Genomic DNA, 25,284 nt, shown 5'->3' on the forward strand with positions numbered 1-25,284 from the left:
AATTTGTTTTCTGATTCTGTAATGTTTTTTAAGAAAGCCATGTGCAAAATGGTTGGTCAGTCTCCAATATGACTTATCTGCAAAAGAACAGCCACATACTTTACAAGAACATGATTTGTCTCTTTTTTTGAAATAAAAGTTCTCCGAAATCATGAGGCCCAAAAGCTGCGGCTAACACTTGAACTCTACATGAGATAACAAATGTGCCTTCCGTGCAAAAAAAGAACCACATACTTTACAAGAATGTGGTTTATCTCCTGTATTTTTATATGACGCAACAAATTGGACTTCCATGCAAAAGAAGAACATACTTCACATGAAAGTGGTTTCTCTCCCCGTATGTGTTTTCATATGACTCAACAAATGTGATTTCATTGCAAAAGAAGAACCACATACTTCACATGAATGTGGTTTCTCTCCCATATGTGTTTTCATATGGCGCAACAAAGTTGACTTCTTTGCAAAAGAAGAACCACATATTTCACAAGAATGTGGTTTATCTCCTGTATGTATTTTCATATGATGCAACAAAGTTGACTTCTGTGTAAAAGAAGAACCACATATTTCACAAGAATGTGGTTTCTCTCCCGTATGTGTTTTCATATGGCGCAACACATGTGACTTCCATGAAAAAGAAAAACCACATACTTCACATGAATGTGGTTTCTCTCCTGTATGTGTGTTCATATGACTCAACAAAGTTGACTTCCGTGCAAAAGAAGAACCACATACTTCACAAGAATGTGGTTTCTCTCCCGTATGTGTTTGCATATGATACAACAAATTTGATTTCCATGAAAAAGAAGAACCACATACTTCACAAGAATGTGGTTTCTCTCCCATATGTGTGTTCATATGACTCAACAAACTTGACTTCCGTGCAAAAGAAGAACCACATACTTCACAAGAATGTGGTTTCTCTCCCGTATGTGTTTTCATATGACTCAACAAATTGTATTTCCGTGCAAAAGAAGAACCACATACTTCACAAGAATGTGGTTTCTCTCCCGTATGTGTTTTCATATGACTCAACAAATGTGACTTCCATGCAAAAGAAGAACCACATACTTCACAAGAATGTGGTTTGTCGCTCATGTTTGCTTGCATCTGATTACACAAAAAGTAAAAATCCAATGAAGTGTATGATGATAGGCACGCTAATAAATTTCAACATAAAAAACATTTAATGAAGAAATTTATAATTATTTTAATCCTTTTTAAATCATCAATGCAAAAAAGTTCTTCTTATCCATTAATGAATTTGTTTTCATTGTTGTAAATTCTGGAAATATAAAATGAATTTTTAAAAATACATTTCATGTGGTAAAATTGTATTATGTTGATTTTTATAAAAATATCCAAAACATTTATTGATAATGAATTTTTTAAAAATGAGTATAGTTTTATTAAATACTGGTTAGTTAACAAAATTATTTTTTTAATTTTACTAAAAATAATCACGTTTTTTCATTTTGTGGGTGAAGTTAGATTATTCCTATTATTTGGATTCTTCAGAATAATGTTCTCATCTTTTTCATAATGTTTCTATTCTACCTTCTATCTTATTCAGGAGCTTTTTGTCGAATCTTTCCCTTGAACTAAGAAATCTTTACATAATTCTGAATCGAACCCTTTATTTAGTATATGAGATTAGCATGCCCTTGGATTGTTAGTGATGACTGGGTAAAAATCCCTAAGTAATTTTAAATTCTATTTTAAATCTAACTGAGGATTGAATCTTCAACATTCAGGAGTATGTAACTTACAACTGAATTTACTTGGAACTCTAACAATAGCACTATGGTCCTGGCAGACAATCTTAGTATGAATTTGTGGAACTATATTTTCTAGAAACTTTTTATAACTTATTGCTAAATATATACATACACATGTTAATATATATATATATATATATATATGTATATATATATATATATTAACAGTATTTATAATAAATGGTTTCTATATCGTGTTAAATACTATACTAGATATGCTTAGTAGTTGATCATCGGAATATGCACTGTTCCCTTTAGCAGATTATGCTTCATTGTTTACCTCCATCTATAATTTCTTCTTTATTGCATAACTAGCCTGGGTACACAGCATTGTCCAGGTGTTTGTGGGTGTGTGTTGAGCAAAAAAAATTAAGTTGTAGTAGGCAGGCAGGCTCAGACTGGTGATGCAAAGGTGGAAAAGAAAGTTGAGGTGTGTGTAAAAGTGTTGGTTGAGCAAAAAAAAACAAAGGAAAATTGCGAACACAAAAAAATGGTAGTAGGCAGGTAGGCAAACCTGTACTGCGAAGGAGGAAAAGAAAGTGAAAAAAATGTAACGTGTTAGATGTTGTGCCCATCGAAAGTGACATAGGTATAAATTAAAGCTAGACAATCGAAAAGAAAATCCGTTGCCTCTTGAACTTTTTTGCGAGACATACATATATTCATACACACATTTAAACAGATTTTTATCTCTTGTATTATGGATGGTAGAGGGTTGCCCTTTTCCATCCATATATATTCCACCATAACTGATTTTTCTATTTCTCCACATATTACAGCTTTTTAATTTTTTTTTGTATTACTGTTAGTGAATAACATGGCTCACTATTTGACGCATGCAAGTGTCGAAGGGGAGAGCATCTGCAAAAAGCATGTCACATATATAAAACATAGAAAAAGGAAAAGGATGAGAGGCCTACAGTCAGCCAGGAATGAGCATCGCACAAGCATTGTTTACTCTACCAACCTCCCGGTTCACACTCTCCATATCAAGCTAGGCACACACATATCATGCAGTATGAGAAAGAGAAAATAAAATTGTTTATATTTTTATACAAAAACAAATCAACATCGCAGTCCACACTCTCCATCTTAACAAAAATTGATTGTAAGTTGTATTGTTAACTTGTTCTTTCATCAGTAGCATTTGCTATTGTTATCATGGAGTAGCAGCTATTTTCAGATAGATAAGACGGTGGCTACAGGAGGTGGATGGATGATGCAGAGAATTGAAAAAGGCAGTGGGGTCAGTAAGAAGATTGATAAGAGAGAAATATTTTCTAAGGAAAACAATGCTGTTGGAAAATAGAAAAGACGGTGGTTACAGGAGGTGGGTGGACCATGTAGAGCAGTATTTTAGGGTGACCAGAGCACTGGATGAGGAAAAATATCGGATAGCTCTCTTAACCACATGGGGCCTGGTCGAACAATTCATGACCAGACTCATCTTAGATAATGAAAGTTTAACATGGGTTGATTTGAAGAGGTCTTTAGAGAACTACTATGGAATTGTCGCAAACCCTAACAAACAAAGTCGAATTAGCAAACATGAGACAGGGTAGGTTAGAAGGTGTACCTGACTATATGCACAGGATAGTTAGATGAGAAAAAGCCGCTTTTAGTGGGATAGTCCAGAGAAGCAAACTAGTTAAATAACAGGTACTGGATTCTGTATAGAAGATCTCAAGGATAGGAAGGTGGAGATGCTTGTGATGAGACACAAGCCACATGATCTTCAAGTGGCTTATCAGAAAGCCTTAGAAGAAGTTAAATGGAGGATCTGGCCTAATGCATACAATGAGTATAAAAACTATCCCATGGAGGTTTGTAGCAGATACTAGTTGAGGCTATGGGTCTAGCCAGTTCCTGAAGATATGAAGACAGACATAAAAGAGGAAACCAAGTACAGAGTAGGGGACTAGGATTTAAAACTAGAGAGAAGGAAAGAGGCAGATAGATAATTAGGTGTTACTATTTTGTTGAGGTGGGCAACATACAGAAATTCTGCAAGAACCATATCCAGGGAAACCAGGAGAGCTTCATTCATGCAATGACACCCAGCTGAACAAGGGTATACCGATGCCATACTTGATAACATGGGCGCATCATATTCTGTTTTGATTAGAATTGAGGGAAAGAATTATAGAAGTCTGGTGGATAGGGGCTCAGAGTTATCAGTAATAAATAGCAGTGTTTTTAATGCACTTAGAGACCTGAATTATGTGATAAAAATTTAAGAACAGCTAATGAGTTTCCATTAATTGTAGAAGGGCTTGCTCAATTAAGAGTAGAGATAGAAAGTCAGTCTTTCCACCATGACTTGTTTGTTGCAGAGAATCTCAACATAAGTATGATAAAAACTGCGAGTACTTAAGAAAAATGGGGTGAGGATGTACTTCGATTAAGCTAAAATGATGCAGGCAGATGTAATTGAAAGATTGAATAGCCCATAGAGTATTCTGAAAGTGTAAGTAGAAAAGAAGGATGGTAGTTTTAATGTGTTGAAACATTATGTTGAACAAAGATGGCGGTAGTAAATCAAATCGGCAAAGAATCAATGTAGTCAATGTCTCAACACTTAACAGGTTATGTGCCATCGACTTTGCTTTGACGGATCTAAATTTGAATTGTGGCAAGTGAAATTCCTGGTGTATTTTAGATACGAAAACTACACAAACTTATTCAATCTTCACAAGAGAATCCTAATGACACTGAATTTATAAAAAAGTATGTGACTATTTTTGCAGAACTGATTCAATGCTTAGGCGACAGAAGTCTGTCTCTGATTATAAGAGATGACTTGGATGATTGACTTAAAGTGTTGAACATATTAAGAGAAATTATTAATCAAAAGGGAAACCAAAAATGATATCTCTATATAAAAAAAGTAACATCTCTAAAAAATATGTAAGACAATTAAAAGGGCGGAAACCTCATCAAATGCATTAAAACTTTCAAATCGAATATTTTGCCACATTCTCACCAATGACAATTTTTTTTATTCAATTTTCACCCCAAACAAGGCACAGTGCCACTTTTAAGTAGGGGGATACTATCAGGGACATAATTTGCGGGGGCATTATGAAGGGAGATGAGTAAAAAGATGTTTGTTGGCCATTGCTATTTGTGGTACAGAAGGTTTCTTGTAGTTATTGAAGGAAACAAGCTTTAACGAGAATTAGAATTTTATTGAAACTTGCCGTTCAATACAATTTAAAAATACATCAAATGGATGTAAATAAATGTTTATTTTTAGACAACACTTTAAAATATGTTAAAAATAAGTTAAACAAAAAATTTAAAATGACTAATCTTCGACAATTGTCGTAGTTCCTTGATATAAAGTTTATCTGTGAAAATGAAACTATAACAATGAACCAATCATAGTACATTGAAAAAATCCTGCTGAAGTTTGGAATGTGAGATTGTAAACCACCACCATTGAGATTGATATAAATAAGAATAAAGAGATTGAAACTAACAGGCAATCGATTATACGAGAACTTATTGAAAATCTAATTTATTTGATGACCATCACTAGACCTGATATATTTTACACTGTAACAAAGCTATCAAAAAACTTATCAAAACTGACAATTAAGGACTTAACTCATGCAAAACAAGTCCTTCGTTATCTAAAAGGAACAAGCTTTGTTATTAAGAAATACTCAACACTTGAGATCATGACTGCATTGATTCTTTGCGATTTGATTTACTACCGCCATCTTTGTTCAACATAATGTCTCATCACTTAGCAGTAATAAAAGATTTTGCATAGATTTTAGGGCTTTAAATAAACTCACGAAGAAGTATGCCTGAGTGTTACCAGTCATTGATGACATATAAGCCCCACTTGGGTCAGCCAAATACATCCTACACTTAGATCTGAAGTCAGGGTGCAGACAGGTAAAATTGAGTAAGAACGATAAAGAGGAAACTTTGTTCACTTGCCACTGGGATTTATTTCACTTTTATGTGATACCATTTGAACTTGCAAACACTCCCGGAATTTCCTGAAATTAATGTCCATAGTTCTACAGGGACAGAAAGATTATGCATTACCGTATTTGGATGATATTTTAATATTCTAAGATACGATGGAAAGTCACTTAGATCACATAGATAGGATACTACTAGCCAGTTTACATAAGTACAAGCTCAGGGTGAAAGATATCAGTGTGGGGTTTTAAGAGAAGTACAGAATTTGGGGTTCAAATTAGTGAACGGGGTATATAGCCAGAACTGGACAAAGTCAAATCGATAAAATCCCATCTCCAACTCGTGTGAGAAAAGTCAGAGCTTGGATTGGTATGACGTCAAATTATTTCATTGGTATAACGTCATATTATTTCATTGGTATAACGTCATATTATTGACTATTTATGAAATAGTTTTCTGAGATTGCAGAGCTGTTAGTTCATCTAATGATGAAATATGTGGGGTTTTAATGTGACGTCACATGTCATTTTGCCTTTGATAGCCTAAAACCAAAGCTCACAGATATGGTTATACTGGCTTACCCTGATCATGAGAAAGATTGCAGATTGTACACAGATGCCTCAGTGATGCGCTTGGGGCATGTCTGTCACAAATGATCTAGGTGAGTGAGGGTAAAGATGTTAAAAACAAAAAAAACATAAACTTAGTGTTACGCAAGGCAATGAGAATTCTGGTGGAAATAGATGATAGCAATTATTGTATCATTTTGTTTGAGCCAAAATAGTTTTCAACATATAAGAAGCTTGAGGGTTCATCAGTATCGCCCGACCATCCGACGTTGTTGGGTTTTTATTAAATTAGGGAACAAGAGGAAGATAATGAAATGTTTAGATTCAAAGATGAAAAACAAAAAAAGTTCATAGTGATGGACAAGATAGTGTATTACTTGTCCCAACTCGACAACAAACTATTGATAAGGTTATAGACTTTTCACACAATTATGCAAAAATATTTCTGGTCGTGTTTATGTAAGGAGGTGAATGAATACGTAGGAAATATATCAAATGTGCAAAACCAGAGATCAGAGGAAGCTACAACCTCAAATGCAGAAGTGCAATCAGCCTCATTTTCCTTTCATAAAACTGGCATTGGATATTTTCAGGCCCAAAGACACTTTCGTGTAACCAGTATATAGTGACTTTCATTGATATTGTATATTGGTTGGCTGGAGACTTTTGTGGTTCCTAATAAGAAGCCAGAAATGGTGGTGCATCTGTTGTTGGATGAAATTCTCCCCAGATTTGGGCACCAACCCAGCTGTTAACAGATAATGGGCTGGAAAATATTAACAAAGTGATGAAGAAGGCATTGAAGGACCTCAACATACATCATGTGACAACATTTTATTATCACACAAAGAAAGAAATAGAAAGATTTCATAGGATGATGCATGACAGTTAAGCAATATATATATATATATATATATATATATATATATATATATATATATATATATATATATATATAAACGAAATGTTGGCAGCTGTCAGATCTCATGTGAGCTAAACAACAAATGACAAAATTATCACTATACTATTTACTATACAATAGAGACGTGATCCTACCATTAGATAATATATTAATGCCTTGTAGATTATACTATGGTGATGAGTAACACGAGATCGCTCTAAAAGAGATTCATCGATCTTTTACTTTGGTAAGGAATAACATTCAGGAAGTTAGGAAAAAACTGATAGAGAACAAGAATAAGAAAATAAAGTCAGTAGATTTTAAGATTGGAGATCTGTTTTTTTTAAGAACCACCAGAAGGCGCATGTGGAACATCTGTTGGCAACGTTGATGAAGGAAAGTTCAATGAGTTGGATAGTGATTGAGCCACAGAACAAACTGATATCCCAATATGGAGAAGTCAACATCAACGGGAAAGGTTGTTGATGGAACAGAGAGTCATGACATATCATGACAGCGAAAATTGCAAATATTTAGGACACCAGTTATCTCCCATTTTCATTAATTGTGTTGTCAACCAAAATAATACGATCCATTCGGAAAGATCTAGAGTTGGCTTGAAGTTTGGAAGTGGGGAAGAGGGACCAGTGAGAGGGAATTGTTTAGGTTGGGTAAGATCTATATTCTATTTTGAAAAAAATATTATTTTCTCGGGGTTTGTTACATATGTGCCACTTTGGAAGATGATTTTGGTTAACCATTTAGACAGAGAATGGGAAGCGTTAGGAATGAGTTATGAAAGAAAAGATTATGAGAAAGACAAAAGAAATGAAGTTTTTCTTGTTTATAAACTCAAGCATCAAGTGTCATCTACCGATGTTAATTTTAAATTATCAGATGATATTCACCATGCATCGGGTGTTCACCGTATTAAGACATTTAACAAAAAAAAAGAAACTTATTCTTGGAAAGAAAAAATTGAGTTAACAAGACAATAACGAGTTTTCCGAATATTAAGCAATGTAATTCCTTATGTTATGATTGGTGGCCACCACTGATAACATAAAGAATTACTTAGTTTAATATCCATACAACTCCTTGTTTGCGACAATTTTAAATGTGATATTCGTTTTTAGCATACCCGAAAACCTATAGAATTCGTCATGGTAAAGATGACTGTTAAGGTTGAAAGAAAGTAACAAGTTATCAAAACGGTTTTAAGGCAGCCCCTCCCCCAGATATTACCGTGTGTCCAGAAAGTGGGTGCTCATTTCACATTAAATTTATATAGAAAAGTGATCCTGACTTTTTGAAAAAAAATAATTTCCTCATGTCATGGAAACTAGTTCTCTGCACAACTTTTGAAGTATTTATTCATTTTCAGCATCCTTGAAAACCTATAAAAGTCGTCATTGTAAAGAATATTTGTAATTTTTAAAGATTTTAGACATTGACCTTTTTTTATATTTGACTTTTTTAAAACTTGTTAAACCGTTAAACACATATAAAATTAAATTTATAAAATTATTTATTTATTTATTTATTTATTTTTGGTAAACGATAAAGAAGTTATTTTTTTAAGTCAATATTGAAAATAAAAACAATCGACAGCGAAAAGTTTTCAACAATAAATCAACATTTTCGTTAGGATTATTCGCTTTTTTTATTCCATGTTTCAATAAGGACATTAAAAAAAAAAATCATGAAAAAGGTTATCAATTCTGTACGTGAAAACAAATACAGAATTGGCCACCACTGATAACATAAAGAATTACGTATTGGCCTTTTTTTTTCTGTTTAAGTCAGTATTGAAAACAAAATCTGATAGATAAATTTATATAGAAACGTGAATCTCAATTTTAGAAAAAATACTTTCTTCATGTCATGAAAACTAATTCTCTGCGTCACTTTTAAAATATTTATTCATTTTCAGAATCCTTGAAAACCTATAAAAGTCGTCATTGTAAAGAATATTTGTAATTTTTAAAGATTTTAGAAATTGACCTTTTTTTATGTTTAAGTCATTAGTGAAAACAAAATCTGATTTTTTTTTTACTTGTGAAACATTTAAAAACATAAAATTTATAAAATTATTATGTTTTATTTTTATTTATTTATTTTTTTAAAAAAGATAAAGAAGTTTTTTTTTATGTCAATATTGAAAACAAAAACAATCAACAGCGAAATATTTTCAAACGATAAATCAACATTTTCATTAGGATTATTCGCTTTCATGTTTCTATGAAGACACAGGGAAATTAAGGAACAAAAATCAAGAAAAATTTTATCAATTCTGTACGTGAAAACGCATACAGAATTGGCCACCACTGATAACATAAAGAATTACGTATTGAACGTTTTTATGTTTAAGTCAGTATTGAAAACAAAATCTGATAAATTAGTGACCATTCGATAATAATCCGATGAAAAAAGATGAAAATAAAAAATACACATACGTGTGCCATGTAGTGATACTTACGTTTTTGTTTTATAATCTGCTTTCGATTAACTTTATCTGCTTTTATAAAGGAAACGATTTTTCAAATGTGATTGATTTTACAAGCTCAACTTAACATTCAAGATGACGAACGGAAGAGCAAGTTCGCAGAAAACAAAATTGAAGAGGAAAAATAAAAAAATAAACCATTTCGAAATAGAGCCGATCTATTTGGTATCACGGATAAAATTAGTATTATTTTATTTAACATTTTAATATTTACATGAGAGAGAACAGATTACAAGTTTCATCTTTATTAATTGTTTAATTCGTTGCACGTGCAATTTAATGGCGGAAACTGGTAGATTTTTAAGCCGCCATTTCGTACTTTTATTTATTTATTTTTATATAGATTTCCGATTGTGTTTACAAGATTTATCTATTATGCAGTAATACAAACCCGATTAATCTAAAGTTACTCTATACGAGAAAAAATTAATTGAAGAGATTTAATGTAAAAAATTACAGGTGAAAAAAAAAAGTTATAATGAAAACTGTTATCACGTTGGAAGAAACTGACAAATTCATCAAAGTTTATAAGTTAAATAAATTCCTTGCAAAACCCAAAAATTCCCATTAAGAATAAATGCTAGTTTTCTGAGCCTATTTCAAAGATAATTAATAAAATAAAAGGTAAATTGACAGGTTTCTTACCGGCTTCCGCCACGAAAAATAGTTCGTTTTAAAGTTGTACCTATTTACTATGCCTCCCCACGGTCGTTTTTTAACGTGGAGAAAATAAAAAATTGTCTCAGTCGTGAAGGATTTCTCCTCCAACGAAAGAGAACAAGAAATAGAAGTGCAGCATCTGAAGAACAGATACTACACTTTGATCTTGTCCAGAAGGCCAAGCAAGAAGCGGAACTTAATGTAAGAACAGAAACGAAACGAAACTTCTTCCGTTTTTTTTCTTTTTAAATTCAAATTTTGGCTTTTGCTACATTGTCTTTAGATGGTATGTGTTATGGGTGACAACTCAGATAGTCTGCAGGGTTTTGGTCATCTTTCCCGGGACGGTATACCAGGTTGTACTGGAAGGGCATGAGACGAATGCGCCAGCGTTCAATTCTTGGTGTTGGTTTAAGACTTTTCACAATCCCAAGAAGAGGACGATGGTCGGTGATGATTTTGAATCTCGCTCCATATAAATAGAGATGAAAATGTTCAGCTCCATATATGACGGATAACATCTCTCTCAGTTTGAGAGTATCGCTGTTCTACATCTGTTAGGGCATGACTGGCATAGCATAGAACCTTCGCATCTTGTGTCAGAACTGCACCTAATCCAACTGGGCTTGTATTTACCAGGATGTCGGTGTCTTTCTTCGGGTCTAAGTCGTCATCATCTCAGCTCCAGTCAAAGCTTCCTTTACCTTGTTTGCAGCTTCTTCTTCTGTCCATCTCCAATTAGCATCTTTTTTTGTGATCCGTCTCAGTGGTTCACTAATAGTGGCATAATGTGGAATAAATCGAGCCACATACTGTGTCATGCCCAAGAATGATCTGACTTCACTGATGTTCCTTGGAGATTTGCATTTTCGAATAGCAGAGATTTTATCTGGGTCAGAGGACACTCTATTCTCACTGAAAATGTGTCTGAAGAAAGTTAGTTTCCGTACAGAAAAGAGGCATTTTTCTTCGTTCAGCTTGGCTCCTACTTGTAGACGTTTCAGGGTGTTCCTCAAGCTGATGTCATGTGATGGCTTGTCACGTGCATAATTTATTATGTCGTCTGATAGATTTTTCACGCCTGGGATGTCTCTAAAAAGGTCTAATATAGCTTTTTGAAATAGTTCAGAGGCTGCATTCACGCCAAAACTTGAACGCTTGTAACAAAATAAACCTGCATTTGTGGCAAATGTCGTTATACTGGACTCTTCCAGTTCTAGTTGATGATAAGCATTGGAGAGGTCTAGTTTGCTGAAAACTCTACACCATTTAAGTCTGCTATTAAGTCGTCTACATTTGGCATTGGATGTTTTATCCATTGAATGACTTCCTTTGCCTTTCTCATGTCAATGCAAATTCATACGCTACCATTTTCTTGGGAACTACCACAACCGAGCTAACCAAGGGGGTAGGTCCAGTGACTTCTTCAATCGCATCTATTTCTCTGAGATGTTTAAGTTCCGTCTCCAGGTCTTTTCTCACATGGAAAGGTATCCTGCGGTGTCGCTGTGTTACTGGGGAAACCGAGGAGTCAATGTAGAGATTAATGATAACTCCGGAAATTTTTCCTATCTTTCCATCAAACAAAAGTGTGGGGAACTCGTCTTGAATTGGGATCGTCACATGGAACGTGAAGTTAAACGTTATCATCCCCAGTGCTTCAGCAGAATGACCACTGTCGACTACAAATATCTTAGCCCTACAGGATTTATCACGAAATTCTATGCTTGCATTAATAAATCCTCGGATGGGTATGGCATGTTTAGATCTGTACGCAAATATCTGGGTCGTTGTTTTGTTTACACGGAGTTTTTGTTTTAAACCAGCATATATGTGTCCAGCAATTATATTGACACTAGCACCCATGTCTATCACAAACATTACAGGGGAATTATTGACAAGGGCGGTAACTTTTGGTGTCTTAATTGACGGTGTAAATTTCACCGAGTAAACAGACTTGTCACTAGATGTAGAGGGGGATACCGGGGGAGGATTGGTGAAGCGAATTACTCTTACCGGCTTTGCTTTGCATGCGCTTGCAAAGTGTTTTTTCTTGTGGAAATTCTTGCATTCTTTTCCTCGGGCTGGACAAGTCGGATGTGTAGAAGAGTATCCACAATAGTGACACGTTTGCTGTCCGCTATCTTTTTTTTGTCCACCATGCGGTCGATTCTTTGAGGTGTCATAGTGACTGTTTTGCCGAGCGTGTTCACAACAAATGTCTTTACTGCCGTTGATGTTGAAATTTTTGTTATTTCCACATGTGAGACGCGTGCCGTTCTCGTTGCTGTAAAGAGCGTGTAGTTCATTACACTGCATGTCTGCGGCACACATATAAGCCAATTCGATTGTCCTAGCTTCATCCAGGATTTGCTTTAGCGTAGAGTTGTCCATTAGCGCCTTCCTTCTGACTTTTGAGGATGTGCACCCCTGCAAAATTTGGGCTAGGATCTCTGTCTTTATCTTCAAAATCGCATGTGGAGGCTAGAGTCCATAGCCATGCATGGTATGAGTCTAAGCTTTCGTCCGGGTTTTTCACGGCCCGTCGAAACTTGAAAATGTCGTGGGACGTGTTCTTTTGCGGCGTAAAATGATTTGTCAGTGAATTTTTGTAGTTTCATCTTCACCTGAAACTACATTTGCCGTTGTCCAAAATGTTGGTTGCGTCTATGCCCTTTTGTTGGTCTGTGACGTCATGGAAAATATCGAAAACTTCGTCTCCTGCATAGTGGAGAAGTGTCGCTTTCTTTTTTTTATTGTCGTGAATGTCCATAGTGAAAATAATTCTCCAACCTGTCTATCCATTTTTTCCAACGAACGACAGTTGTAGTTTGGTCCGCATGTACGCTTAAACTGGGAAAAACTGGTAAACCACTGCTGACCATTTTTTTTTTGTATTAAATTCCGAAAATTCTGTAGTGTGAGTTCGTCACGAAAAAAATTTCTCGTCGCCAGATCTAGTGTTGGGGGTTCACGTCTGGCTGGAATCAAACAGCTTGAAAGAAAGACAACGCAAACATAGGTGTTAATAACGGCTCGGTCACCAGAGAACTGTCGTCCGAGCTTACTAGAGAGCGAAGGGCAGATAACTCTTAGGGTTATGTCCCTTTACTTGTGGACATCACAGTAGTCTCTGCCTGTTTGCAGGGGCTGCTACAAATCACTCCCGCGTAATATTATAAATAAAATAACAAACAAGTAAAGATAATTAGAAATGATAATAATCAAACGTTATTGAAATATCAAAATATTAATTAAACCATATTGAAATATCTATAAAAATAATTATTGTAAAAGAATGTTTTAAAGTCAAAATCATATTTAGATAACACAATTCGATTGGCTATTAAAAGTGAAACATTTTAGTTTATTTTAAAATTAAAAAAATAATTTGATCTCCAGTTATTGATATAAAATATTGATAGAATTTAAAAATTATAATTATTGTAAAATAATTTAATTACTAATATTTAATAATTAAAATATTGGTATAGAAAAAATAATAAAAATATTTATTGTAAAAATTTTTTTTTAAAAGTTCAAGTCATTTAAGTAACACAATTCTATTGCCTATTTATAGTGAATCGTTTTACTTTATTTAAAAATTAAAAAAAAATAATTAGATCTCTAAAAAATCGAAAATGCAAGGAAAACATCGCAGACAATGCATGACGTAAAATGGAAACAGTTTACTATTGTCAATTTCAATATCATTTCATTATCATTTCTAATTATCTTTATTTGTTTGTAAAAAAAATGTGCTGTCAATTTCAGTATCGTTTCATTAATATTTTTAATTATCTTTATTTGTTTGTAAAAAAAAATGTGCTGTCAATTTCAATATCATTTCATTATCATTTCTAATTATCTTTATTTGTTTGTTATTTTATTTATAAAATTACGCCGAAGTGATTCAATAAAATAGATCTAAACTGCTAAAAATATTTTTTAATTTTTTTTTAATTTCTGTATTTAATAAAAATTATTTCATAAAAAAATATTGTTTTCTAATATTGTCGATTTCAATATTTCATTTTCTTTATAAAATGACGCCAATTTCACTATCCAATAAAGTGGCATTCTTACTACCGGTGTAATACAGCTTATGTCCCATTTTCCTCTTCATATTTTAGTTTCCTTACACTGCAGGAGGGCCTAAAAGCCTAATGTATTTTATTTATTTTTTTTTTTTTAATTTCTGCTCAAGGTCACATATTACTTAGATTTTGTTTTTAATACTGATTTATAATATTAAAAAAACAACAGTCAATGTCTAACATCCTTCCAACTCCTAAAATTCCTTTACAATGACGACATTTATAGTTTTTCGGATGTGCTGAAACGAATATATACTTCAACAATGGTGCAGAGAATGTTTTCCTGATATGAGTAAATTACTTTGTCAAAAAGTGAGGATCACTTTTCTATATAAATTCCATGTAAAATGAGCACCCACTTTCTGGTCTAATGGTGATAAATTATTTTTTGTTGCCTGAAAACCGTTTTGGTAAATTGTTACTTAGTTTTCACCTTAACGTCAAAATGACAAAATAAGTTTGTGTAACTGAAACAATTATGATTTCATTAAATGTCTTCGTGCACATCATGTTTTACGATCTGTTCATATAGGCAAATACATTAAGTTAAACAAAAAGTTGTTTTTTTTAATAAATTAAAATCTATTAAAACCCATTACTTTTAAGTAGGCACCGCCAAAAATGGCCGCAAAATCAAGTTGTTGTTGTTTTTTAAAACGAAATTACATTTATTAAAATCCATTATTTCTGAGTAACTTTTTTTTTCCAGAAAGATAAAACCCTGAATTTTATCATATAGAAAACAGAATAATGTAAAACTTTTTCTACTATTTTTAATTCAATTTTAAATGTTAAATTTTCGCAAAAAGTTAACAATTGACATTTTTTGTCTTGCACAAAAAACGTACTTAAATATTAAAAAAAAAGGGGTTTTCAAATAATTAATTAATTTATTTATTGTCTAACTAAGATTTAGGATGATTTTCTAAGAGAATATGCAAAAATATTATAATATAAGTACCTGAATTTCAAATAATTCCACTTATTCATATAGGTAACCAGATATTTCGCGTTGACGTAGAGTTCAAATCGACTCTGTTTACGTTTTCGTTTGATAAAAAACAAACTATGGAAGACCAAAAGGCCAAAAAAAACTTATTTTTCAGTGACGAAAATTTCAATGTATTATTAAGCTGAGGCTGGCCAGTACCAGATGGGTGACCATTTGTATGCGTTTGGTTTTTAATGTGTATGTGTGTGGGGGCCAGGCTCCTCAAAATGGGGGGGGGGCAATTTAAAGCAGAATAAAAAAAAATTATTTCAGCGCGTTTGGTCCACCGTAGTCGAAAGGCGGCAAACGTTTTCAAACGGGATCGAAAAAAATGATGTTATTTTTAACACAAAGGGCACAATATTTATCGAATTTTTTTTTTTTGGTATCGATTATTCAAAGCATGCCCTGTTTAATAATTGTCATGCATTATTCGGCTCGCTAAAAAAATATTGTTAATTTATTTATCAAAAATTTTAAAATAGCTTTTTTCGTATAAATATTAAAAAAAATTTTTTTTTGTTTTGCTTAACTTAAATTAATTATTTTACTTAACATATTCACCGAATTTCACACTTCAAAACTCAAAAGCGGGATAATTAAACATAATCGAAGTTCTGATATTCAGACGTCAAAATAAGGTATGCAAACAATTTTTTTTTTTTAATCTATAATTCTTTCCCTTACAACAACACAATATGTTGATTTCAGTTTCAGATGATTATTTTAAGAATATTTGTTCCCACTTCAAAACAAGGGGGGTTTTGTAAGCAAAAAAATATATATATATAAATATCGTTTATGAAAAATAAGTACACTGTTATAAAGTTCATTCTTCTAATAATCGCTGAAAATTTCGTATTGATCGGATAATTACCTGATTTTGGGTAGATTTTTAAAAAGACGGTCCGTCAAAAAGTACTGACCTGCCCCCCCCCCCAGTTTTGGCGGTGCCTACTTTTAAGCAACTTATTTAAAAAAAAGCCTGAATTTTACCATATGAAAAACAAAATAATCTAGAAACTTTTTTTTACTATTTTTCATTGAATTTTAAATTTTAAATTAAAAAAAATAAACACCATTACCGTCATTTTCTATGGATTAGAAAAATAATTAAATATTAAAAAAGAAGCTTTTTCAATCAATCAATTATTATTATTATTATTATTATTATTATTATTATTATTATTATTATTATTATTATTATTATTATTATTATTATTATTATTATTTGTGTCTAAATAATATTTAGGATGATTTACTTTAAGAATATGCAAAAATATTGAAATAATAATAATATTATTATTATTATTATTTTTATTTTTTTATTTATTATTTTTTTTTTTTTTTAGAAATCCCGTGTCGAAACAAAAAATCCAAAATTTAACATTCGTTTTACTCATTTAGAACTGCTTTAAAGCTTATTCGCCGTTTATTCATTTTCCGACCAAATTTCAAACAATTTTTTCATTTCATAGATCACCTTCTCAGATATATTTTTGTTCAGTGAAAAAAAGTTACTTAAAATAAAATTACTGTTCCAAAATTCTGAGAATTTGTAAAAAAAAAAAAAAAAAATGAGGAAACATTTTTCTGATTGGCTGTTGGTTGCCATAGCAACTAAATCTGTTACGCTACCTCAAATCTGCTTGGAACGGTGAAGATGATAACAAGAGATTAAAAAAAAATCTGTCGCTAATAATTCATCACTGTTCCGATCTGTCGCTCAGCTGTGCTCAAATACTAACCGGTCTTTTGCTTTTGAAAAATCTAACTGTTGAATGAAGAGAATGAAGAGAGAGAGAGAGAGAGAGAGAGAGAGAGAGAGAGAGAGAGAGAGAGAGAGAGAGAGAGAATATTATTTCACAACGAAGTCTGGAAAAATCATGGATTACATAGAAAAATGCGAGCATGAAATGTAATATGGTTAAGATTATATAATGTTAAATTGAATTTAAAAAACTTAATGCTGCAAAATTATAAATTTATTATCTTTATTACTAAAATATCTCGTCTTTTTCTTTTCAATTTTAAAAACTATCCCTTTTACTTTTCCATGTTTCATCATAACCATATTACTTTTCATACTCGCATTTTTACATATTTGTATTTCAGTGCCCCATAGATCGGGAATTTCCAAAAGCGCAAAGATTTGACCCACAGTTTGAACGGTGTTATACCTTATTGATTTTCTCTAAAAAAATAAAATAAAATAAAAAAAAAGGTTTTCACTGCATTTGAGACAAAATTCTGCATTCATAGAAATGGATATACACAATATATTTGTATATTTTATTTTTAATGCAGTTTTTATTTTACAAAAGATAAAAGTAGAAGCAATAAATAAGAAATTAAATTTTTTTAATATATATTTTTTCTATGAACATTGTTTTATAAATAAATGTTTTTTCAATGACTTTTTATAAAGATGTTTTTTCAATGAAATAAAAAATTGTTTTGCAATATATATATATATATATATATATATATATATATATATATATATATGCACACGCACACGAAATTTTTTTAAATTTAAAATAACGTTCGAAATCGATTCAAAGTTTTTTTGTTTTTTTTTTTAAATAGTTGTCTGTTTTGCGTGTATTATGTCTTAGTTTAATTGCTTCAACATTTATCTGCCTTTACCGGACATTTTTCTTATAGAGTTTCCCTTGACTCGACACCGTCACGTTGACCGGTGCTTTGTTCCCTAATTGTACCTATTTACCATGCCTCCCAACGGGACAGTGTTAGACACCAGGGTCGTTTTTTAACGTGGAGAAAAGGTACAAAAATTAAAAATTGTCTCAGTCGTGAAGGATTTCTCCTTCACCGAAAGAGAACCTAATTGTAGTCAGCAGCATTTCTAGACCCACATGTCTCTGTCTTTTATCTTCTGTTGTCCTTCGCCGTTTTAAGTCATCTCCGGTAAGAAACTTTATATATCTCCTTCTTAAAGACACTTTAATATTTTTAACGTTTTTTTTTATATATATATATTATTTCATCTTAACTACGAACTTTTTTTTTTTACTTACATGTCCGACCCCCTTACTTCTAGCTGTGTTGTTCATTTCCTTACGCATACGACTCCCCATTCAACCCTTTAAAACTTCTCGTTTCTTATCTTTTCTCTTTGTGTTCTCAACAATGTTTTCGGGTTTGTATTACTGTACACATAGATTCGAAAAAGTTGTCAAAAAACAAATGTATAACAAATAAATGTTATCAAAGGCAAGATAAGTTACTTTTCTACCAAACTGGATATATTTTTTGTGTTTTTATTCAATGTAACATACTTATTCAGCTCGAAAAACATACAGTGTTTACCGATGTATTGGAAAATTCAAGATGGCGTCTGATTCTCTCTTTAACACGGTAATTTTGGGAAAAGGTGTTATAAATAAAAAAAAACTATACAAAATACTATTAAAAACCCGCCGAATATATGTCAACCTATGTCACGGTAACATATATTGAGCGAGTTTTTAACAGTATTTTATCTGGGTTTTTATTTATAACACCTTTTCCCAAACTTACAGTGTTAAAGAGAGAATCAGACGCCATCTTGAATTTTCCAATACATCGATAAACACTGTATGTTTTTCGAGCTGAATAAACATGTTACATTGAATAAAAACACGAAAAATATATCCAGTTTGGTAGAAAAGTAACTTATCTTGCCTTTGATAACATTTATTTGTTATATATTTGTTTTTTGACAACTTTTTCGAATCTATGTGTACAGTAATACAAACCCATTTTTTTTTTTTTTAAGTTGAGTTTTTTTTTGTTTTCTTTCATTTATTTTGTTTGTTACCGTATATCTACTCTCAGTGACTTTGTTTATAGGATTTCCTGTCTTGATTGTATGTAATGCTAACTGTTCGAGGGTCGTATGTTTATAATCAACGCAATATGTCAATTAAAAAGACAGTACAATATGCGTGTGTTAATTAAAAAGGGATAATCTCCTAAGTTAGCGTTAAAATTATCTTTTGTTAAAAAATATTATGACAGGAGGAGTCATTTCGATTTAAAAATTATTTTATTTAAATTTAATTTAAAATTATCTTTTGTAAAAATATTATGACATGAGGAGTCATTTCGATTAAAGTATTATTTTATTTAAATTTAATTTAAAATTATCTTTTGTAAAAAATATTATGACATGAGGAGTAATTTCGATTTAAAAATTATTTTATTTAAATTTAATTTAAAATTATCTTTTGTAAAAATATTATGACATGAGGAGTCATTTCGATTAAAGTATTATTTTATTTAAATTTAATTTAAAATTATCTTTTGTAAAAAATATTATGACATGAGGAGTCATTTCGATTTTAAAATTATTTTATTTAAATTTAATTTAAAATGGAGAAAAAAACATTTCAAATGTGTTCAATAATCATCATGATTACTTTGGAGATTACCGAAAAAAAGGTTAAAAATAGAAACAAATCAAACTTACAAGGGGAGATAATAACTTCCGGTGAATGCCGTAAAAATATCCAGTAAATAAAACGTCATTTAGTAAATCGTTATTTGTATTTTAAACAAAATATTTATTCTGGTTTATTTTATTAATTTATTTATTTGGTTATCTTTCAGATGCAAGGTTCATTGTTTACTTGCGGTTTTAACGATGTAAGATTCCGTTGTACGGAAGACCAAATCGGCCAAAATGTCTATGATGTTTTTATTGGCGCTTTTCTTCGTATTTTTAATAACATTTTTTTTGCCCCATTTACAAGTTCTTTTTAAAAATAATTTAATACTGTAATAGTAAAATAAAGATACATTTATTAATTATACGGAAAAAGTATCTCGTAATGTTTTCACACGAGATTTTTTTCCTGTTTTCTCTATTTTTTAATATTAAAATTGATTTACTATTTAAAGTGATTTTAAAGCCTTTAACATGACGGAATTTATAATGAAAACCAAATTACCGTTAAAATTAAAATAATCTTTATTAAAAATTTGTAACAAAATTATAAAACTATTAGATTAAAATTGAAAAGTTTTAATTAAACAACGTGAACATTTTATGAGTGTTTTCATGAAATGTATTTTTAATAAAAAAAGTGAACTTTTTTTACTTAAACTTCATAAAAAAAACTTATCCAATATAGAATGTTACTAAAATAATTTTACTATTACAGTATTAAAAAAATATTTGTAAAAAAAAAACTTGTAAATGGTGCAAAAAAATGTTATTAAAAAATACGAAGAAAAGCGCCAATAAAAAACATCGTAGACGTATATTAGCATTTAAACAGTATATCAATTTATTATCATTTAAACAGTATATCAATTTAAATACTTAAATTCAGTAAATAAATTTAAATATTTAAATTATGGCCGATTTAGTCTTCCGTACAACGGAATCTTACATCGTTACAACCGCAAGTAAACAAGGAACCTTGCATCTGAAAGATAACCATTTATTTTTGTCAAGTTAAATGAACTTAATATGAAAATGGATGATGAACTTTAAAAAATCAATTATTGAATGGATTTTATTATTTCCTGTGACACCGATATGATGACTAAAATCGCAAATTATTGTCTTTTTAAATTCGATTGATCAAAAAAAAAATACAAAGTTTTTAGAATTGCAAATTATTCTTTTAAAAAAAGAAAAAAGTTTTTAGAAAAATATTTAAACCTATGATTTAAAGTTTTAAGATCTAAAAAAAATAACGCATGAATTTGTTTGCTTTTTCATATAAAAATAAAACAATGCAGATGTTAACATCTTTTTTTACTTGCCTTCCTACGAGGGCAGAGTTAGACACAAGGTTGGTTTTTAATATGGGGTAAAGCAGCTCCTCAAAAAAGGACCTTCGTGTTAGTAACAAAAATGATTAAAAAATGTATCAGTCATGAAGGATTTCTCTTCCGTTAACCGAAACCAAAAAGTGAAGTGCAGCATCAGAACAGATACTACAAATGGGTGTCTATTATGAAAGCCATTCTTAACATGGGAAAGTTGAGGGTGTCTATTCTGAAAGCCGTTCTTAACATGGGAAAGTTGAGGGTGTCTATTCTGAAAGCCGTTCTTAACATGGAAAGTTGAGGGTGTCTATTCTGAAAGCCGTTCTTAACATGGGAAAGTTGAGGGTGTCTATTCTGAAAGCCGTTCTTAACATGGGAAAGTTGAGGGTGTCTATTCTGAAAGCCGTTCTTAACATGGGAAAGTTGAGGGTGTCTATTCTGAAAGCCGTTCTTAACATGGAAAAGTTGAGGGGGTCTATTATGAAAGCCGTTCTTAACATGGAAAAGTTGAGGGGGTCTATTCTGAAAGCCGTTCTTAACATGGGAAAGTTGAGGGTGTCTATTCTGAAAGCCGTTCTTAACATGGAAAAGTTGAGGGTGTCTATTCTGAAAGCCGTTCTTAACATGGGAAAGTTGAGGGTGTCTATTCTGAAAGCCGTTCTTAACATGGAAAAGTTGAGGGTGTCTATTATGAAAGCCGTTCTTAACATGGGAAAGTTGAGGGTGTCTATTCTGAAAGCCGTTCTTAACATGGGAAAGGTGAGAGTGTCTATTCTGAAAGCCGTTCTTAACATGGGAAAGTTGAGGGTGTCTATTCTGAAAGCCGTTCTTAACATGGAAAGTTGAGGGTGTCTATTCTGAAAGCCGTTCTTAACATGGGAAAGTTGAGGGTGTCTATTCTGAAAGCCGTTCTTAACATGGGAAAGTTGAGGGTGTCTATTCTGAAAGCCGTTCTTAACATGGGAAAGTTGAGGGTGTCTATTCTGAAAGCCGTTCTTAACATGGAAAAGTTGAGGGGGTCTATTATGAAAGCCGTTCTTAACATGGAAAAGTTGAGGGGGTCTATTCTGAAAGCCGTTCTTAACATGGGAAACTTGAGGGTGTCTATTCTGAAAGCCGTTCTTAACATGGAAAAGTTGAGGGTGTCTATTCTGAAAGCCGTTCTTAACATGGGAAAGTTGAGGGTGTCTATTCTGAAAGCCGTTCTTAACATGGAAAAGTTGAGGGTGTCTATTATGAAAGCCGTTCTTAACATGGGAAAGTTGAGGGTGTCTATTCTGAAAGCCGTTCTTAACATGGAAAAGTTGAGGGTGTCTATTCTGAAAGCCGTTCTTAACATGGGAAAGTTGAGGGTGTCTATTCTGAAAGCCGTTCTTAACATGGGAAAGTTGAGGGTGTCTATTCTGAAAGCCGTTCTTAACATGGGAAAGTTGAGGGTGTCTATTCTGAAAGCCGTTCTTAACATGGGAAAGTTGAGGGTGTCTATTCTGAAAGCCGTTCTTAACATGGGAAAGTTGAGGGTGTCTATTCTGAAAGCCGTTCTTAACATGGGAAAGTTTAGGGTGTCTATTCTGAAAGCCGTTCTTAACATGGGAAAGTTGAGGGTGTCTATTCTGAAAGCCGTTCTTAACATGGGGAAGTTGAGGGTGTCTATTCTGAAAGCCGTTCTTAACATGGGAAAGTCGAGGGTGTCTATTCTGAAAGCCGTTCTTAACATGGGAAAGTTGAGAGTGTCTATTCTGAAAGCCGTTCTTAACATGGGAAAGTTGAGGGTGTCTATTCTGAAAGCCGTTCTTAACATGGGAAAGTTGAGGGTGTCTATTCTGAAAGCCGTTCTTAACATGGGAAAGTTGAGGGTGTCTATTCTGAAAGCCGTTCTTAACATGGGAAAGTTTAGGGTGTCTATTCTGAAAGCCGTTCTTAACATGGAAAGTTTAGGGTGTCTATTCTGAAAGCCGTTCTTAACATTGGAAAGTTGAGGGTATCTATTGTGAAAGCCGTTCCTAACATGAAATTACTCAAGGAAGTAAATTCATAATTGTTTTGGTTTACACACATGCACATTATAAATTTCTCGGTTGTGAAAAAAATAAGTGGATTTGTTTCCGCTAGGTGACACTGTCGTTCGTATGAAAATAAATTTGTTTATCATGCACAGATACAACATGGATGCCAGTGAATTACAGTGCATAATACAAATCTTTATATTTCAAAAACTACTTGTCGCTGCAAAATTTAAATGGGATTTTCTTATTCAGCATAGTCGAAAACCTACAAAAGTTTTCATTTTAAAAATATTTGTGGAGGTGGACCTAACGTAAAAAAATACATTTAATATTTCAGAAACATTACAATAAGTAGTTTTCATTCAGTATTTTCAAAAAATAATATAATTTAAAAAATATTTAATGTGGTTTTGATGATAAAAATAATCACAGAAAATTTGTTTACATGGTTTAATGACTGTTTTTTTTCTCTCAGAAAATATTCACATTCATTTCAAACCATGTGTGACACTGTTCGTAAAAATCAGTAATCATAAACTTCATCTTATTCTCACGAGATCCTCATTTAACTAAGCCTGCATAATGAACACTCGTTACAAGAAAACATTTACCTTGGAATGATTTGAATATTCCTAACACGTAAATAAATGTTATTTCATCTTAATACAGTGATTTCGAGTTCTTTGTCAAGTGGCGCTATTTTCCGGGGTTATTTCTATATTTTTATTTTATGTATGTGAGGATGTGCCTTGGTGGAAACCTTCTACAAATTGGTGATCTCATTAAATTTACTTTTCACGGTCCTGTGGATCCTCTACTACTTTCGACTTCAAGAGATTCTTGTACCTGCAACCTCAGCCCTAAAAATTGATAGATCCCGATTATGAATGGATGAACAAGGACTCACACACTTAGAAGTTAGTGACTCCACTGTCAGTTCCTACAAATTGGCACCAGTTCTGTGAGTGCTACAGGGTTACAAGTGAACAAATCATTATACATTTTGTGCTTTCATCTTTTTTTATATGCATGTCACTTGTGTACTCATGTGTCTTTGTCACTGAGTCTGTCAACTGATCCTTAGTCTATGTGAGACAGGGCCTTTTTATTTCCATAACCACATATTGTTTCCAACATACATCTAGCTTTCCCCACCTCTGGTGATTCTTATTATAAACCAGATTTCCAATCTTAAAATCTACGGACTTTGTTTTTCTCTTCGAGTCCTTTATCAGTTTTTCCTAGCTTTCTAAATGCTATCCCTTACCAAAGTAAAAGATCGATACATCTTTTGTAGAGCAATCTCATGTTGCTCATCACCATAGTATATTTTATCACCATAGTATAATCTATGAAGCATTAATATATTATCTAATGGCAGTATCACGTCTCTGTTTTAGACCAAGTAGTATGGTGAGAATTTTGTCATTTCGTTCATATCAAATCTGACACCAACATTTAGTTAATGTATATACCCCAGGATTGTTTTTTCATTAAAACGTCTTGTATCGTTCTAGGAAATCTTTCTATTGTCTGTTAAAGGCTGGAATGGTATCCTGAATCTGGGGAAAATTTCATCCCACAAAAGATGAACCACCGTTTTTGCCTTTAGTGAAAGCCTCTGGCCAACACTATACATATCGATGAACGTCACTATGTACTAGTTACCTGAAACTATAAAGCAGGGCTTTGAAATATCCAATGCAAGTTTGAGCAAAAGAAAAGGATGCAGATTGCACTTCTGCATTCAAGGTTGTACCTTCCTCAGGTTTCTGTTTTTTGAATACATTTGCCTACATATTCTTTCACTCACCTTCTTAAATAAACACAGCCAGAAATATTTTGTTTAATGGCATGTAACATCTTTTCCACGCCTATGTGACCATTATTGTCATTGTACTGCACAAACACATTTTTTCTAAGATGCAATGGTACATATAATCTTATGAATGGTTCATCGCCAAGTTGCAACAAGTAATACACTATATCGTCTATCATTATACATTTTTTTGTTTCATTTTAGACAATTTACTATTCTACATCTGCATCTCTAAAT

This window comes from Euprymna scolopes, chromosome 46 (assembly GCF_053919585.1).
Source record: "Euprymna scolopes isolate OS-2025 chromosome 46, ASM5391958v1, whole genome shotgun sequence".
In the NCBI taxonomy this organism is placed as follows: Eukaryota; Metazoa; Mollusca; class Cephalopoda; order Sepiida; family Sepiolidae; genus Euprymna; species Euprymna scolopes.